The sequence below is a fragment of the Ovis aries genome, chromosome 24, assembly GCF_016772045.2.
Source record: "Ovis aries strain OAR_USU_Benz2616 breed Rambouillet chromosome 24, ARS-UI_Ramb_v3.0, whole genome shotgun sequence".
Lineage (NCBI taxonomy): Eukaryota > Metazoa > Chordata > Mammalia > Artiodactyla > Bovidae > Ovis > Ovis aries.
In genome coordinates this window covers 42,294,196-42,313,195 of record NC_056077.1, presented here as the reverse complement: position 1 = coordinate 42,313,195, position 19,000 = coordinate 42,294,196, and the positions used below count along the sequence as shown (strand labels likewise).

Sequence of the window (19,000 nt, the reverse complement as noted above, 5' to 3'; positions counted from 1 at the left end):
AGGAAGGGGGAGTTCTTGGGACTTTGAGCAAAAGCGCTGTGACAGGGACCACGGGACCACCTCCAGCCCTAAGGGGAAAACCTGCATTAGCAGTTCCAACATTTCTGTGTCTTTATTTCTTTATTCTGAAAAACGTCCAACTTTCCGAGGCACGGGGGTGTCAGAGCCAGGACGTGTGTTTCTGCCCCCCGCTGGTGAGGTCACAAGAGCAGGGCAGAACAGGGCACAGGCGCTCCTGCCCCGGGCACGTGCCGGGCGTACGGGACGAGCACCAGCGCCACGTGAGCTGAAAAAGGCCCCGTGGGTGCAGAAAGCGCGCTCGAGACGCTGAAATGACGCCAGAAGGGGAGGGGCACACCTGACCTGGCCGCTGCGGCTTCCCTGGGCTCACGTCAGCGCCACTCACACTCCAGGAGCCAGGCCCACAGGCAGAGCCCTGGGGACCAGCACCACGGGACGCCCTGCTTTCTGCCGCCCGTCGCGGCCCCAGGGATGAGGGGCTCTCTTCGTCCACTGGAGCCAGCGCCCTGACAGGGTGCCTGGCTTGTGTTTAGGCTTTTCCACTGTTTGGGTGAAACTGACTGCAAGTTTCCAAATAATTCTCTCGCAGCAGCAATAACTCAGGCGTAGCTGTTCACGGCACGGAGGCAGGGCTCCTGCTCCCTGCTGGAGCACCGAGGGCACGGCGCTTATAAAACCCTGGGAGCCTCCGCCTCTGGGGACCGGAGCCGCCGAATCTGTGGCTGCCTCCTCAGCCACGACGCCGGGCTCTTCAGAGATGCCCAGGAATGCGTGACTCCATGGGGACATTCACGGGGCCCCGGGATGACAGGTGAGTCCCGCTGCACAAAATTAATGCACGCGAACCACACCCAACCGCCCCCTCCCCAGACCTCGGCGGAGCTAAGCCAGAGACCAGCGACAGGAAGGCGGCTTCAAGGCCCTGAGTCCCGGAGACGAAGCAGCCCCCTGCTAAAGGGCACGTGGTTAAAAGAAGAGGCTTCGGAGAGACTGAAAGTGTGTTTAAATGAAAATGAAAGGCAACTTGGCAAAATCTGAGGGAGGCAGCAAGGGTCGCGCTTGGAGGGGAGGTGCGGCGTGGAACAAGCACGTCTGAGAAGGGCAGAGACCAGGGAACTATCAACGGAAAAAGAGCGGCAACCCCAGAGCAGGCGGGGAGAACACTAGAGCAAGGTTTACAGCAGGAAGCTAGTAGGGAAAGTCAGTGAAACCAAAGCCGGCTCTCTGGAAAGATTAAAAAGACCTATAGACCCCTAGCCGTGGTAACCAAAAGGGGTGGGCAGGAGAAGCTGAGACAGAGAGGATACATGGATAGCCAACGTCACAGACCAGAGAGAAGGCATCACTACAGATCCCGGGGACTGAGAAGCATCAGAAAGGGGGGCTGCAAACAACTGTGCGTCCACAAATCTGACAACTTGGAGGAAAGAGATCAGTTCTGTGAAAGATACAGCCTGCCGAAACACACCCAAAAAAACAGATAACACAGCCTATGAAGGAAGCTGAATCAGTAGCTACTCAGCTATCCAGACAGAACGCAGCAGGCCCAGGCGGACTCACGAGCGAATTCCACCAAAGCTTTAAGTTAGAACTCACGTGAATCCTCTGCAGTCTCTTCCAGACACAGAAGCAGAGGCAGCACTTTCTCACTCTGATTCTGAGGCCAGAATCACCCTCGCACCAAAACCAAAGAGGCTACAAGAAAGGAAAATTGCAGACCGTTGTCTCACGAACACGAATATAAAAATGCTCAGCAAAACACAGGCAAATCAAACCCAACCCTGGATTAAAAGACTTATACACCACGGACACGCGGGCTTCATTCCAGGCATGCAAGGTGGGCTCAGTGTCCAAACATCAAAGATGACGCATCGCACACCAGGGGTAAAGACGGAAAATCACATCAAGAGACGCCTAAGGAGCGCTTGACGAAACTGAACATCCATTCGTGATTTTAAAAAAATACTCTCAGGAAAATAAGAACATGGAGCTCTCCCTCAACTTAACAAAGAGCTCCAGAGACCCTACAGTGCACACCACACCTGGCGGTGAAAACCAGGATGCTTTCCTCTAGGGCAGGGACTCAGGCCAAATGTATTTCCCTCACTACTCTTCATTAAGGGCATACTGGAAAATCCCTAGGACGCAATAAGATAACAGGACGAGAAAGGAAATAAAGGGTCAGAGACTGGAGGGAACTCCCTGGTGGTCCCGTGGTTAGAACTCCGGCCTCCACTGCCGGGGGCCTGGGTCCAATCCCTGGTCAGGGAGCTAAAATTCTGCAAGCTGTGTTGTGCAGCACAAAAAAAAAACAAACAAAAAAACGGCACAGACTGGAAAGGATGAAATAAAGCTGTTTGCAGGAGACATGAGGTGAAGGTGAAGTCGCTCAGTCGTGTCCGACCCTTTGCGACCCCGTGGACTGTAACCTACTAGGCTTCTCCGTCCATGGGATTCTCCAGGCAAGAATACTGGAGTGGATTGGCATTTCCTTCTCCAGGGGATCTTCCCGACCCAGGGATCGAACCTGGGTCTCCTGCACTGAAGACACGGCTATGTAAAAACATCCTGGAGAACCAACAACAGAACAAAGCCTATTGGGATTAATGTCATTACAGCAAGGCTGTAAGGCACACGGTGAACGTGCAAAAGTCAATCACCTTCCAGTATTTCAGATGGGAAAAAAAAGCCCTACACCATTTACGTTAGCACACCACAGAAATAAAACACTGAGGTATAACCCTAACACAGTGTGCACCAGATCAGCATGAGGAGCTACCAGGCTGATGAACAAAACTTAAAACCAAATAAACGTGCGCAGGCCCCTCCTTGGCCCAGCCAACAGCTGCGGTCAGCGCCAGAGGGGGAAGTCCACCTCCCCTCTCACCCCCAGCACAGACGGCGCGGAGGGCCCCTGCCTCCTGACCGACGGCCGTCCAAGGGTTGTGGCCCCCATGGCCCCAGAGCCAGCTGCCAGAACCCCTGTGGCAGCCGTGGTTCTGACAGAGGGAAAGTACTCGGAGGCCCGTCAGGCCTGCGCCCACACTGCAGCTGAGCGGAGCTGCAGACACCACCGCCACCTCCGCGCAGCCCAGAACCCGGGTGCGGGGAGCCCCACACGCAGCCCAGAACCCGGGGCCTGGGCCCAGGGGAGCCCCGCACGCAGCTCCGCCTCTACAAAGCCCACTCTGCTGCGTTGGGCGTCACGACGCATGGGGTCTGGATCCTTCCTCAAGGATTTCTTTCCAGAAGAGCTGCAGCCAACAGTCGTCCAGCAGGGCCCAAGGTGGGCAGCGGCCCCCAGGCCAGGGGGAGGTGCACACGAGAGGGCGCTGGGGCCCATCTGAGGCCCAGGCCAGGGTCACGCAGCCTCCCCGCCATCTGGAGAGAGGCAGGCATGGCCACCCTGCAGCCTGAGAATTCTCAGCTACACAGTGGGGTGTCCTCGCCGAGCACCCCAGAGGCGCCCTGAGCTCTGTGGCCTCACCTGCTTCTCTCCAGCGGCCCTGCACCCACTTCCAGGAATCCCCGGCTCCTCCCATCACCTCCCTGGGGCCCCACCCCCCGGGCTGACTCCTGAAGGCCCAGCCGGCCTGCACAGACGCCGCGCCCTGGGAACTCCAGGTCGCATGGGCTCCAGGACGCTGTCACCACGGTGCACTGAGGCCCCACGTGGACCCTGACAGCTACAAAGCCCCATCCCTGTGACCCCACCCCGCGCAGGCCACATCCAAGGTCAGGCGTGGAATACGGGGTCCTGGTTCCCTCCTCCGTCCTCCTCACCTCCCAAGACAGGAAATGTTTTCCAGGATAAGCAGCATCTCGCTTATTTAACACAGCAAGCCTGGGGATCAGTCACGAGACCCAGGAGGCCCCGGCATTGCAGCCTCCAGATCAGCTCTGAACACGTGCGTGGGGGAGGCCGTGGCGGCCCGCCAGCTCTGGGACACCCCCTCAGGCCTCAAGGGCAGGGGACGTGTGTCCTTTCCACGGCTGCTGAACCAGTTAGGGGCGGCCTCAAAGGGTCTGCAGCAGGCACCGCGGAGGCCCCCAGCCAGGCTGGCCAGGGGGCGGTGGGGGAGGAACAGGGCGGGTGAAGCTGGCAACCGTAGGTGAGCAGCCTGTAGGAATGGAGGGTGGAGGGCAGAGAGGGCAGAGAATCCAGCCGGTCATGGCGCCAGTGGACACCCAGGACAGCACCACGCCCAACAGCCACAGGAACATGGGCCTGCCCTTCGTTGGGGTGCCCTCCCACACACGTCCCGGGGCCCAGCATAGAAAGGGCAGGGAGGCTCTGTCACCAACAGAGACGATCCCAGGGACAATCGCAGGGTGAGAGCCACTCGTGGGAGCGAGCACGTGGCACCCACGTGCCAGGCACAGGGTGGCGCTCTGGAGCGGCCTCCTCGGGCAGCAGCCCGCGCCCGCCGGAGGCCTGGCCAGCACGCACCCCGCCGCCCAGGACGTCATCGCAAGCCACCGAGCGAACAGGCAAGGCAGCAGAGGCACCTGGAGCCCGTGTTCGCCAAGGGCCCCTCTCCTCTCCCTCCGGGTGCCACTCGGGACCCTGGCCCAGCGCGGGCAGCGCCAGCCCCACAGAGACACCAGCAGACAAGGTCCAGCCTGATGGCTGCCCCCCCGTCCCCCACTCAGAGCCCCCGGAAAGGCTGTTTCCAGGCCCCGGCTCAAGTCCATCACAGCCGCCGTGTCCACCCCCGCCAACGGCCCCAGGCCCCCAGTGGCCCTGGGAGCCAAGGGCCGGGTGCTCAGGTGAAGCCACCCCGGTCCACGCGAGGTCAGGCTCGGGACACGCCAGCCCCTTCCCCGCCAGGATCTCATGCGCCCGCCTGCACTTGCTTTGCTCCCACAAGGCGGTAAGGCCCAGGGCACGGCTGCGTCACGCCGGCTCTCCCGTGCAAGTGCCGGGGCGGGTCTGCCCGGCTCTCCCGGCCCAGCAGCCACGCCTTGGCGCGTTCAGTGGCACGGTGAGGACCGGGGCCGTCGGGGGCGCCACGGCTAGCCCGTCAGGCCTGGGAGCCACAGGCCTCAGCCCCGGGCAGACCTCAACCTGGACCCTGCGGGCCACCCGGGGCGCGGCACTGGGCTTGGCGCCACGTTCAGTCCCACCTTGATGCCCACCCGCCTCGGGCCTGGCCAGCGGCTTTCTCCTCCATGAAAGGGGCCGAGCTGTGGCCAAGCGGACAACGTGAGGAAATTTATGCGCCCCCTCCCCACCCTCCCCACCTACCGACCCAGCTCTGGGATGGCCCAAGGCCCAGAGCTGTCCAGACCATCTAAAAAGAGCCGCGGTGCGAGCTCCAGGACACACGCCAGACAGAAAAGGCGTGTGTGTGAGGGAGCGGGGGCGTGAGCCTGCGCCCGTGGACTGACTCGCTCACTCGCCTGCTGCTCCGGCCACAGGCGAGTCCAAGTGCAAAGAGCCCCCCAGGCCGCAGGGAGCAGCTGCGTGTCCGGTGGCGACGCGAGGTGGGTGAGGCTCTGGGACACGCCGCGCGGGTGGCGACGACTTTGAAGCCATGAACTATGCTAATATTTCACGTGGTTCTAAAAGCAAGCCTGAGACTTGAAAAACAACGCGTACAAACCCAAAGGAAACGCGAAAAAAGGGAGCGAGATGTGTGCCCAGCTGACAGCACCAGCTCCCAGGCTGCAGACGCCTCGGGGCAGAGTGAGCCAGAATTAAACCTTCAATGCTTCTGCTGACCACACCGGTTGTTATTCGAAGGTCAGGTGTGTGCGTGTGTGCGTGCGCCCCCGTGGTGAAATGAAGCAAAGAATTCTTTCGCTGGCACCATGGACAGCTGAGATAGTCAGCATGTGGGAAAAGAGATAAAGACAAAATTAATCACATTACTTTGAAAGGAAGGAAGGAAGGAAGCCGCCCTGTAGCCCTGAATTGAAACTGGAAGAATCAATACGAACGCGTGAAATATTTTACCTTAAAAACAGTCCTGATTCCGTCTGCAGAAAAAGCCCAGCAGAAGGACAAAGCGAAGCAGTGGCTCCCCCCAGAACGCGGTCTCTAAACACAGCCTCCCACCAAGAGGAAGACGCACGCGACAAGCCGGCCACCTCGCGAAGCACCACAGAGCAAGGAAAGGGACAGAGACGACGCGGTCACAGCAGAGGACGCAGGGGCTGCATGAAGAGGGCCCAGCAGCCACGAAGCGGCCGCTCGGGCGCCGGGCAGATAGACCCGCAGGGGGCGAAACACCTACGTGGACTCGAGTCGGGGCCCGGCGGAGGGACGGTGAGCAGCTCCGGGAGACCAGAAGTATCGAGGGCCCGTGAGGGGCAGGGCTCGAGGCGTGCTGCTGACCCGGCCCGGGGTCTGGCCGTCCATGCCCCAGCCCCGTCACAGCCACGGGCCTGCAGACACACGGGGTTCCGTGTTCTGAATTTCCCACCATCGGTGGCCAGAGGTCATGCGCTGGGCTCCACGGCCCGTGGTTCTTCCTAGGCTGCGCTGAGACCCGAATTTGCTCTTTCCTGAGTAGACAGATCTGCGCCTGGGCACTGTGGAGCCCGTCCTCCTACATGGGCTTTGTCCATAAGTCCCCACGGCCCCTGGCTGGCTGCAGGCAAGGAGGGAGCCCGAGGCAGGCGGCCCGGGGCAGGGACAGGATACCCCAGCCCCTCCCAGGCCCCGAGGCTCTCCTCTCCCCACCCCAAGGGCGGCCACACCAGAGTCACCCCACTCAAATCCCCACCATTTCCACCCATGCCCTGCCCAGGCTCCAAGGCCATCAGCACAGAGCGTGCAGAGAAGCCAGCCTCTGGCCTCGGCCTCCCATTTCAAAGGCTTCCTCCTCCCTGGTGTTCTCACACCCACCACACAGGTGGCGGTCCACAGAGGGAACAGTCCACGGAGGTGATGGTCCACAGAGGCCACGGTCCACAGAGGCCACAGTCCACAGAGGGCACGGTCCACAGAGGCGACGGTCCAGAGGCTGCGGTCCACAGACCACTGAGGCCACGGTCCACAGAGGCCGCAGTCCACACAGGCACTGGGCCAGACGTGTGTGGAGAAACCAGGGGCCCTGATACCCTCAGAGAACAGGGACCCGAGAGGGGCTGCCACACCGAGGACCCGACCCCGCTGCCACCTGACCCCCGACCCCACAGGCTGCCCCTTGGGGCGCTGGGACCCCCCAGGACCCCGCCCTACGAATGGCTTCAGAGAAACACCATTTCCCAGCCCAGCTGTTCCCTAGAGCCCCAACCCCATAGGCCGCTCCCTGGGGTGCTGGGACCCCCCGGGACCCCGCCCTACAAACAGCTTCAGAGAAACAGCCTCTCACAGCCCAGCCGCCCCCCAAGCCCCGACCCTGCAGGCTGTGCCCTGCGGTGCTGGGACCCCCCCTCGCCGGGACCCTGCCCTACAAACAGCTTCAGAGAAACAGCCTCTCCCAGCCCAGCCGCCCCCCAAGCCCCGACCCTGCAGGCTGCGCCCTGCGGTGCTGGGACCCCCCCTCGCCGGGACCCTGCCCTATGAACAGCTTCAGAGAAACAGCCCCTCCCCGACCCCGTGATGGCTGCAGGGGCCCTGGGAGAAGGTAGACAGAGGGGCGAGCAGAAACAGAAGACCCGTGGTCTTCCAGGCACAACGAGGCGAGGCAGGAGGTGGACGGGCCTGGGAGCCAGGCAGAGCGTCCACCTCGCCGCTCTCTGACGAGCCGAGGGCCTGGCCGGCCAACTGCTGGGCCTCATCCCATCACCTGGGAACGGGGCGACAAACGGCCGCGGAGGCACCAGCACTGGACCCGGCAAGCGGCACAGCCCCGCCAGCTCCAAGCACCGCGTCCAGCCACGGGTGGCGCCACACTCGCTGAGGCCCAGGCTCCTCCGGGGCCTGGGGGGCTGCGGCCGGCCTGGCCCGGGGTCCTGTCCCAGGGCCCACCCCACCCCACCTGCAGAGGGCCCTAAGCCGAGCCGACGGCTGGAGCACAGGGACCCGGCCGGCCCCGCCCACGGGGACAGCCGTGCGGTGGTCTGCACCTCCCCAGAAGGGGCATCTCGGGGGCCGCCCAGGGTGCTGGCGGCGACGCCATGCAGACCCCCAGAACCTCACCCAGCCACTAAGCCCTGGGGGCCACTAATTGGCCCTCCACTTCCATAACTCTGCCACCGTGAGAACGTCACTTAAACAGTGTCCCGCAGGACGGGAGCTCGAGGGCCGGCTTCGCCCCTCAGCAAGCTCCCTGGAGGCGCACCCCGCCCGCCGTGTGTGTGAGCAGCTCGTCCCCTTTTTTGGCCGAGCGCTCTCCCACGGCACGGAGCCCAAGCTTATTTATCCACTGGCCTGCTGAGGGATACCTGGGTTGTTTCCAGCTTCGGGCTTTTACAAAGGAAGCTGCTATGGCAAGTCAACGTACAGGTTTCCACGTGAACGTGATCGCCCACTCCTCTGGGATAAAGGCCCAAGGGCGCAGCTGCCGGGCCACACGGCAGTCCACGTCCGGTCTTCTAAGGGCCTGCCCAGGTGTCTCCCGGGCCAGCACGGCTGCCAGTCCCAGCAGCAACGGACGAGGGCACAGCTCCTCCGCGTCTGCACGGGCGGGTTTCACTCTGACCATCCCGATGGGCGTGGGCCGACGGCCCCCTGGGGTTTGCTCTGCCTCTCCCTGCTGCCCGAGGAGCTGGGCGTCTCCGGGGCTCGCTCTCCACCCCAGGGTGCTCTGCGGGCGAGCGCCTCTTCGACTCTGTCCAGACTCTGACTGGGCTACTTGGTTTCCGGGCTGTTGAATCGACGGAGATCTTTACGTGTTCTCGATGCCGCCCCCGTTCCGACGAGAATCAGCAGCTTGTCCATCCCGCGTGCCTCACGCTGGCCCCTCCAGAAGAGAAGGTCACTGGAGACAGTGTACCCGCTGACTCCGCAGCGCGGGCAGTGCCCAGGTGCATATGGGCCCCGAGCAGACACAGGATAAAAGCCTTGGGGCGATTCTCTCCAGCAAGCCCTGAGTTCCTTGGCGTGGCCCACTTACATCTAAACGTCACTCCTACGCCCAGATAAAGAGCCCCTTGTGTGCTTAGCCGTGAAGGAACTCTTCCCCAACGAGTCTCAGAGGCGCCAGCAGAGGTCGGGGAACACGGCTCACATAACAAAGACCGTCTGGAGCTCTCATCCTGCTCCTGGGGGGGCGGGGGGGGCACACGCCGAGCTGTGACCAACAGGCTGTCCCCCGGGGCTCAGGGCCGGCGAGCCCCAGCCTGAAGCCCAGAGCCCTCTGCACCCCTCTGCCACAGGGTGTCCAAGGGCAAGACCTCCGGCCCCTCCTGGCCAGCCACCTGCCTCCGCTGCCCACCGGAGCCCACCGGGCCTCCACAGCCAGTCCATGCCGCTGGGAACCCGGTCTTCTTCACAAGAGCATGGAAAAGGATGGACACTGCAGGATCCGTTTGCCAAGGGAAGTGCGAGACTCGTCCACGGAGAACTGCAAGAGCCTGCTGGGAAGGCGCAGACCCGGCGAGACGGAGACACACTCCTGTCCGTCGGGAGAAGCCTCGATGCCGACAAGATGCCAGTTCTGTGTCAAACCGATCTACAGACTCAACGCGGGCTTTCAAAATAGAAAGTTATCTAAAATTCCTATGGAAACGCAAAGGACCTAAAATAGCCCAGACGGTTCTGCAAAAGAATGAAGCGAGAGGGTGCGCATGACCCGGTTTCCAGACTCACTGTGGAGCCGCGCCCGCGCAGACTGGGGCGGCTGAGACGACACGGCACACGGGCTGTGGGGCAGAGCCCGGAGCCCAGAAGCGAGCCCTCACCCTGGTGGCCAACTGATCATCAACGAGGCGCCAAGACGTGTCCATGAGTCTCTCTGGCGAGTGGAGCTGGACATCCAGACAGCCACATAACCACCCAGCCTCAGACCCTGACCTCACGGCACACACGGTAACTCAGAGGGTCAAGGACCTCAACGGGAGAGCTAGAAGGACAAGCCTTTTAGAAGAAGACGTGAGTCTCTGTTAACGTGCTTTAGGCAAAGTCTTGGACCGCAGACAACAGGAGCACGATTCTTGAAAGAAAAAAAGACAAACTGGACTTTAGAGACTTGCTGGGCTCCCTGGCGGCTCACCCGGGTGGCTTGGGGGCAAAGACTCTGCCTGCCAACACAGGGGACACAGGTTCCATCCCTGGCCCAGGAAGACCCCGCAAATGCGGCGCAGCCAAGCCCGTGAGCCTGTGCCCTGGGGCCCCAGAAGCGCCGGCGCCGAGCGCACAGGCCACGACTGCTGAAGCGCCGACAGCTCGTGCTCTGCAAAGCGAGGAGCCCCGCAGCGAGAAGCCCGACGGCAGGGGCAGAGAGGGCCCCACTCGCCACAGCCAGAGGCGCCTGTGCAGCAGCCGGGCCCAGACAGCCTGTCAGGGGTCTACCCAAGAAGGCGGATGCGTGTCTGCACACAGACGCGTACACGTGTGTTCACAGGCCCGTGAGCCCCTGCCCAATTCCAGCAGCTCTGGGCAGCCGTCACCCAGCACAACTGGCCTTGGGTCCGCACTGGGCAGGGGGGGCTGGGGGAGAGGCACTCGGGGGATGGACCAGGGCACGGAGATGCTCTACCGGACTGAGACGGCGGCTCTGGAGTCCAAGACAGCCCTGATCTGGCAAGGTAGCTCTAAGTCCTGCAGTCTTGCAGGCTCCGGACTCAACCCTGGGTGGGCCCCAGGCCGTCTGCAAGCAGACACACATCTGGGGAAGGACAGAACGGGCCAGTGGGGCCCAGGTCCACACCGGACAGACAGGGCTGGGGCCCGAGGTCTGGCTCAAGGGACCCCTCATCACCAGGAGCCCAGCTCGCGGGAAAGTGAAAGGAATAGTTCCAGTGCTTCTGGACAGATGAGGGGAGAAAATGAGCTTGGGGTGAAGGGCCGCGCCGGCCTCCTGACAGCTCCCCCCGGACACCCAGCGGGCTGGTCCAGTCAAGCTCATGAGGCCAGATCCCACCTGCCCACCGGCACCTGTGCCCTTGAGACCACACTAGCATGGAGCCTGCAGCCGCTCCGCTCTGCAACCCCCCCACCCCACCCCCTGCTCCGCCCCCCTCCTGCAGCCGCTCCGCACCGCACTGCCCCCCCCCGCCCCAACACCCTTCCCCCCCCGACACCCTCCCCCCCACCCTCCTCCACCCCCGACACCCTCCCCCCACCCTCCCCCACCCCCGACACCCTCCCCCCCACCCTCCCCCATCCCCAACACCCTCCCCCCTCCCCCACTTTGTCCCCCGCACCCCCCGCCTGCGCCGTTCCGCCAGCCGCCACCCCCCACCACCGCTCCACTCCCGCTCCGCCCAGTCCATCAGCCCAGCGGGGCCACCCGGGACTGGCACCGACGTGCCCACTGTGCCCTCCAGCAGCCATCCACCGTCCTCCCCTGCGGCCTACCTGACCGGCCACCCCGGCGGCCCAGACCTGGTCCCCTAACGATAAGGTCCTTCAATGCAGCCGCACAAGCTGTCCTTAAGCATCTGAAACACCTCACTAAATGTCTACACAGGGAGGAATTTCTGGCCTACTGTGACATTCTTGTAAGCACAGACCAGGAAATAAAAATCCACAGCTTCAAGTGTGCCGTCTTGTCTGGGCCGAGGGACGCCCACTCCGCTGTGAGCCGATTTCTAGGTGCATCTTGGACGAGACCAGTATTTGAGTCCAGAGGGCATGAGGACAGCCCTCCCCAGGGAGGGCGGCACCGCCGCTCGTGAGCCCAGCAGAAGAGAGACACGGGATGGGAGACCCGCACTGCGCCTGAGCTGGACATCCACCCTCCCGCCCTCGGACCCCTGCCTCCTGGCTCTCAAGCCTTTGGACTGGCTCCCTGCACGTCCACTGGCAGACAATGGCACACGGAGCTCCCCAGCCTCCATGACCCCAAGAGCCCCCAGCATTAAGCATCCTCAGACGCGTCTGTGTCTTCCGGGTTCCGTGTCGCTGGGGGAGCCTGGTGCACCCGGGGACTGCGCGCCTGCCAGCTCTTTAAACAGGAAACACAGACAGAAAGCCTCTTGGCTGGGAGAGCTGCACCGTTCCTTTGCTCCTTGAATGGACATTTCTACTCCTTTCCCTAGGACATACCTTAGCGTGAAAACATCTACATGTAAAGATACTCCGTCAACCCCCCTGACACGCTGTCCCGTGAGAAACGTGACTAGGAGACTCTAAGTGTAAAAATCTTCCTTCAAAAAAAATGAAAGAAAATAAAATCTTCTTTCAAGACTGAGGGTTTTTAAAATTACTGACATGGAGCCCATTAAAAATAAATACATTCGATTATGATAAACGTAACCTTGAAAAGATAGAACTGTTTCGGAAACGCAGCATTTAGAATATTGGGGCGACGCTGGCTCACAGAGCCTCACTACAAGCAACCTGCTCGTCCCGATGTTCAGCGGCCCAAGGCCCCAGGGGGCCGTGCAGTCAGGGGAAACCCAGGGTGGGAGCTGGGCATCCCCCGCTCCCAAAGGACAGAGGCTGATCTTAAGGAGGACGAGGAGAGGCTGGCCCCCCAGGGCAGGTCAGTCCCAGAGCTCGAAGCCACAGAGCGACACCGTGTCTGAGCGGCCCCAGGAGGCTCGCGCAGAAGCCAGCGGGCCAGGACCTTCCCTCTGGCCCGTGCACTTTCCAGGTCTGGGTTACGCACCCTCTCCTCCGAGAGCCCCCTGGCCACTGGGCCCCGCAGAGACTACTCCCACCCTACTCAGGCACATCTCCCGAGCACCCTTCCTGCCGGCTGCTCACTGCCCTGGGACAGCGCCGGACACCTGCTGGATCGACGGGTGCGTGGGAGTGAGCTCCCGCCTCGGAAGCAAGGCTTTCCTGCCTTCAAGGGCAGGCAGAACATTCCTGAAGCTCCAGAGGTTACATCGCTGGCCGGCAAACAGCAAGGCCAGGAGAAATCCAAGGTCACCAGGCCCAGCCGTGCTCCCCACCCCTGCCGCTGGAGGTCTTAGCCACCTCTGGATGGCACTGCAGCCCTGAGCATCACCCCGTGTCTGGGCCAGGAGCTCAGGGGCCGGGGCTCACGGCCCACAGAGGCCCTGCTGCCTCCCTGGGTTTCTCCCCACAGCGGCCCCCCCGGACTCGCGTGTGGCCTCGCTGGCGGTCCCCAGTGGGGAGCGGGGACAGTCCTGTGGGCCGGCCAGACCTTGGCCTGGCCAAGTGAGGACCACGTGCCAGCTGCTTCACCCCGGGCCCCGGGTCTCCCCACCTACAAAATGGACAGAAACCAGCACACACAGGGTCACCCAGAGCCCCGGACGGAATCGAGGTGCCAGGTGCCGGAGGGTGGCACGAATGAAGCTCTGGCGGACGCAGGGTCAACAGCAGCTGCATCCCCCTTGCAGGGACCTGAGACACCGAATGCTTCGCAGAGCCCTTGGCTCTGGGGGCCCCTGAGGGGTCCCACAAACACCCCCATAGGAGACCCCTCGAGAGCCCTCGCAGAAGGCACCCCCGCCACACTGAGGTCCCGGCGTGGGGCTCGCAGCCCCAGCCCCAGCCCCACCACCACCTCGAGAGGCTGAGCTGGGGGCCCAGCCGATCCCCTGGGGGGCTCCCAGGGTCGCCCCTAGCCCTGCTCTGCGGCCGTTGTGTGCAGCCCTGCCTGACATGGGTCCCGCCCGCAGGCCCGGCCGAGTGCCGTCTACGTTCAACCAGCAGATGGGGCCCTTCGGGACAGGGCCCCTTCACGGCGCTCAAGGGCGAGGCTGGGAACAGCCGGGACGCCCCTGGGATCCCCCCCCCCACTCCCCAGACAAGCCGCGCTTTCCTCTTGCTCTGCTGAGGTTCTAGGCTACCTCTCCCGGCTGCATCTTGGGAGGGGACAGCTGGTCCACGTGTGTCCTTCAGGAAAAGCAACAGTTGCTAAGAGTCGGGCAAACAAAGAGGCGCGGTGACCCCAGGAGCAGCTGTGGGGAGGACGCACGGTGCCCGTCAGCTGCTCGCCCCTGGTTTTCACGCCGTCGGAAACGGAGCGCTTTAACTCTTTGGGGCCCTGGGGTCTTCCTGCCCTGGTAACATCCTGGGTTCCTTGCAGCTCAACAGTGGACCCAAGTCCATGGACGTGGCAAGGCTAAGCCTGCAGGGCCAAGGGAGCGGGGGGCAGGGGGTGGGCCAGGCCCGGGGAACAGGAGCTACCCTCCCCTCCAGGCTCAGGACTCTAGGGGGCTGCTCTGAGGGCAGGCAGACGTGGCCTGAGGCCTCGTGCGCTCGGTGACCCTCGCCTCAGGGACGTGGACAGGGCCATGTGGCCGCATCGCCACCTGACAGGCGGGGCAGGCGGTCTGCGTGCGTCTGCAGAGGTGGGACAAGCCCCAGGCAGCCGGTGGTCCCGCAGCTGGCTCAGGCCCTCCCTGTGCAGTGACAGGGCTCAGGAGTGGGGCCAGGGCCCTGGGGGTCCCTGGGTCCAGGGACCGCGTCGCCACTGCGGGGGGGCTGGGGCCAGCTCCCCAGCAGGCGCACCCCACAGGGACCCTCCTTTTCAGACAGACAGCCCTACTCCCCGCCTCTCTGGGCCTTGGGGACCCGTGGCCTGCAGGCACCTCAAATCACGTTAGGGGACAACCGTCAGGGGACATCAACAGTGGCCTGGCGGGTGTGCGCAGGCCCGTCAGCCGCGTCCTGGAGCCTTTCACCGCCGGGCTCCAGCAGCTGTGAGTCACGATGGCGCCGGGCGAGGGAGACCACAGGCGAGGCCAGCAGGAGGCTCGGGCCAGCGGTGCAGTCACGGCAGGAGGCAGGTCAGCCCAGCGGCCGAATCACCCCCCCAGGCCGTGGGGGGCCGTGTGGGCCGTGGGGGGCCAAGAGGCATGGGGGCGTGGGGGCCGTGGGGGCCATGGGGGGCGTGGGGGCCGTGGGTGGGGCATGGGGGTTTGGGGGGGCGTGGGGCCATGGGGGCGGGGGGGGGGGGGGGGGGGGGGGCCGGGGGCGTGGGGGCCGTGGGCAGCCTACTTGCTGTCTCCAGGGCCCGTATCACTGCCAGCGCAGCCCTAAAAAGATGCCCCACGAGGCCTGCCGCCCACCGTCTGGCTCAGAGCACCCCGGGACACCGGTGCCAGAGCCCCAGGGCCTCAGCCCCCACGGAACACAGCCCCACGCACTGGGCCACGCGGCCCAGATGTGCTGCCTGGAGGCGTCCTCGGCCCAGAGCCTGGCCTCACGTGTTAAAGCCGTCAAGAGGCTCCTGGAACGAGGTCCTGGGACGAGGTCCCGCCTCCTCCAAGACGCCAGCGCTGTTTCTCAGTTTTGTTTTTTAAGGTTGCCTGACTGGGAGGCAGCGCAAAGCCCGAGCTGGAGCCAGGCTGGGGGGCAGGGGGCAGAGAAGCAGAGCCCGCCCAGAGCTGCGCCGCCTGGCAACCTGGCCGCCTGCGCGTCTTTCCCATCACCTGAGGGCCGGGCCGGTCTGTGGACAAACAAGCTGCAGAGATACGCGGGTGGGTGGGAGACAGACGGCTGAGTGGCCGGGAGCGCAGGCGGAGACCGGCCTTGATGAGAGCTGCACAGAGCACGCCCCACCACCAGCGCGGCCGCCCGATGGTCAGAGGCCTCTCAGAGGCCTCATCCGCCCGTCTGGGGGCTCCAGGGATGAGGCCCTCACCCGGGGCCCGACACGCAGAGCTGCGGCTGGATCCCTGCCCCCAGCACGAGCACACGGGGCTCCCTGGTCCCCTCTGGTGCTCCCAAGACCTAGCAGGGCAGGGCCAGCTCCCTGCACCCCCAGGGCCCCGGGAGAGCAGGCCCCCTGATCGCAGGGCAGCACCTGGGCCACCACCTTCCTCTCGTCACAGGCGCGTGACGCTGTGACCCGTCACCCAGGAGGGGGCGGCACGTGGGCTGCAGAGCCCCCCAGGCGTGCGCAGAGACCCAGCTCTGGCAGGTGCTGTGGTTCGACCCAGAGACACTCTCCTCTTAGAGCGAAGCCTGCACACGGCCTCCCCTGCTCTCCCTGCGGGTGGACCTCCACACAAGCTAGAATCGCTGGCAGGAGCCACAATGCCCAGCCCACAACCGTGGGCTGGCCTGTGTCACCTCTGAGGTCAGCGGGAGGGCTGCAGAGCGGCAGTGTCCCCCCGGGGTCTGCCTTCGGGGATGTGCGGTGGCTCTTCCCCCGGGGAAGCGGAGGGAGCAGCAGGCCGCCTGCTCATCAGGATTCGCCAGACGCTCTGCGCACGTGAGGGTACGGGCGGCGCGCACCAGGCCGCAGGCGAGCAGAGACCGAGCCGGGAAGCCCCGCGTCCAAGAAGCTGGGAAGAGCAAAGACACCGGGCAGCGCAGGAGGGGCCGCCGCGGGGAGGGTCAGGAAACGGGCCTTTCCCGCCCACGCCCCCTGGACCCGCTTCCCGAGCTGTCGACTCGTCTCCTCGAGGCCGTGGCCAGAAACGGGGGCCGTGCGAGCTCCAATCTGGAAAGTGAGTTTTCCTCTGAGCAAAACAAAAGATCTGAAGCAGACACACCCTGTGGAAAGCTTTCTTTCCCAGCCAGCCTCGCAAAGAGGAATTTTAATCCAACCATCTGCTTCCTCCACTTCTTGTCCACCTGGCTCTCGGACACAGAAAAGTCAGAGGCAGAGAGAGACTCGCGGCTCTGGAAACTTAGGGTCAAGGGCAAAGGACACCCCCCCACAACCAGATGCTTCCCAGACAGATACTGCCAGAAACCGCCCAGAGGAGTCCTGCTCAGCTGCCTCAGCCCTAAGCTAAGGCCTTGCTGCACCAGCCGCTGCCTTGGGCTGGCAGGGCTGTGAAAGGGCAGGGCCTACTGCGAAGGCTTGCAATCCTGAGCCCAAACCCTTCTGTTCTGGGCAGAAGAGTCCAGGCCGCAGACCTGCTCAGCAGCTTCCAGGGGAGCCGGTGAACTGAGCCCAGGGCTCAGCAGTTATCAGAGAGATGACGGCCTCTCATCTCAAACGCGGTATCAGGTCAGCGCACCCGGGGTGCCCGGCACCGGCAAGGCTACTCAGCGGAGGGAGAGGGGGTTGGCGGGTGACTGTGAGGTGTCCCCCGCGTCCGCCTTCCACGGGTCTGCGAGGAGCCGCAGAGCAGAGAGGGCGGCCCACGACACCAGGGAGGACTGAGTGGGGCGGGCGGTCCCGGGAGCGGGGACTGGCCCCACGGGCGTCTTCAGACCGAGCTTCTCCAGCGCCAATCTCCCTCTCGCCCCGGGAAGCAGCCTCGCCCCCATGCTGGGGGCCAGGAGGGACCGACCCCAAACTCAGGTCTCCTGGACACCCGACCGCCTTCCTGGGTGACCGGCCAGCACCACGTACCACAAGCCTGAAAACCCAGCCTGGCACCCGGCCAGTGCCGCCACACTGCTCTGGGAGCCGACCCTGCAGAAGACCACCCCTCAGGGTCCACCCCCGACACGGGAGACGGCCCGGCGACCTCGGTCTCCACCGAGGCCCCCGACACCAGAGACGGCCCGGCGACCTTGGTAAGGGAGTGGTACACAAACCTCCCCACCCCTCAGTGGAGCAACAGGCCCACAACCAGACAGGGGCCACAGGGGAGGCCCCCAGGCCCGCGTCACAGATCACCTGTGTGTCCCGCCCGGCTCCACACGACACGCACACAGACAGTGGCCTGCAGGGACCACCCCAGGCTGCAGCAGGCGGTCACTGTGGGGAGGGGGCTGCAAGGAGGCCTTCTCAGGATTTCCCTGGTGCCACAGTGGATAAGCATCTGCCTGCCGATGCAGGGCACACGGGTTCAGTCCCTGGTCTGGGAAGAGTCCACACTCCACGGACAACTGGCCCGTGGACTTAGATCCCGAGCTCCACACCAAGGGAGCGACATCAGTGAGAAGCCCGGACGCCCCGCCCCGAGGAGCCCGCTTGGCGCAGCTACAGGGAAACCTGTGCTCACGAAGACCCAGTGCGACCAAAGATGAACAAATAAAATCAGTTTTCCAAAAGCTGTCATTATTAAAAAACAAAGAGGCCTTCTCTCTTCATTCTGTTCACCGTTTGCACGTTACGTGACTGCTCTCGAAATGCGCTCAATGAGCCTAACGAAGAATCAGTTTGCTGAGAATGGGGGGAAAAGGAGCATTTTTAGAAAAAGGAAATTTCCAAACATCATTTACTCTTTGATTCACATCAAGCAGTTTATCTTAAAGAAACAGGAAAATACTTTCAATGAGCCTCTGAAGACAGGCATGTCATCAAAACACCATGTGTCCTAAACGATGCAGGAGTCAGGGAAGGAAAGAAGCCACGCGGCACGGCCCCCGGAGCACGCAGACAGCTGCTCTCCTCGTGGGTTTGAGGCTCCACCGGGGCGCCCTCCCACTCCGCGCAGGGTCAGCTGTGCGCGCAGAGTCAACCCTGAAGGGCTGCGCCCAATACCCCAGGGACCCTCTCACCCAGGCGGCGGGGCGCAAAGCGCCCTAGTTTCCCTATTGACATCTTCCCTGGTGGCTCAGGGGTTAAAGCGTCTGCCCCCAGTGTGGGAGACCCGGTTCGATCCCTGGGTTGGGAAGATCCCCTGGAGAAGGAAATGGTAACCCACTCCAGTATTCTTGCCTGGAGATTCCCATGGACGGAGAAGCCTGGTGGGCTACAGTCCACAGGGTCGCGAAGAGTCGGACACGACTGAGCGACTTCACTTACATGGTCTCAATTCTCAGGCAAAGCACCCCAGCGCCTTCAGGACTCTTGGACCCCTCCCTGAAGTAACCTGCACCCCCACCCCACACCCACACCCTGGGGTCACCTGTACCCCCATATCCACCCCTGGGGTAACCTGCACCCCCACACCCGACCCTGGGGAACCCGCACCCCCACACCCGCCCCCTGGGGAACCCGCGCCCCCACACCTGCCCCCTGGGGAACCCGCTCCCCCACAGCCCCCCCGGAGTCACCCGCGCCCCCACACCCCCCCCTGGAGTCACCTGTACCCCCACACCCGCCCCCTGGGGAACCCGCGCCCCCACACCCGCCCCCTGGGGAACCCG

At 63.6% G+C, this 19,000-nt stretch overlaps 1 protein-coding gene across 9 annotated transcripts in view; it reads right to left on the bottom strand.

Annotated features, from left to right (window-relative positions):
* The window catches only part of PRKAR1B (protein kinase cAMP-dependent type I regulatory subunit beta), a 78,714-nt gene that overhangs the window by 35,654 nt on the left and 24,060 nt on the right, over positions 1-19,000 (bottom strand). The window lies entirely within an intron of this gene.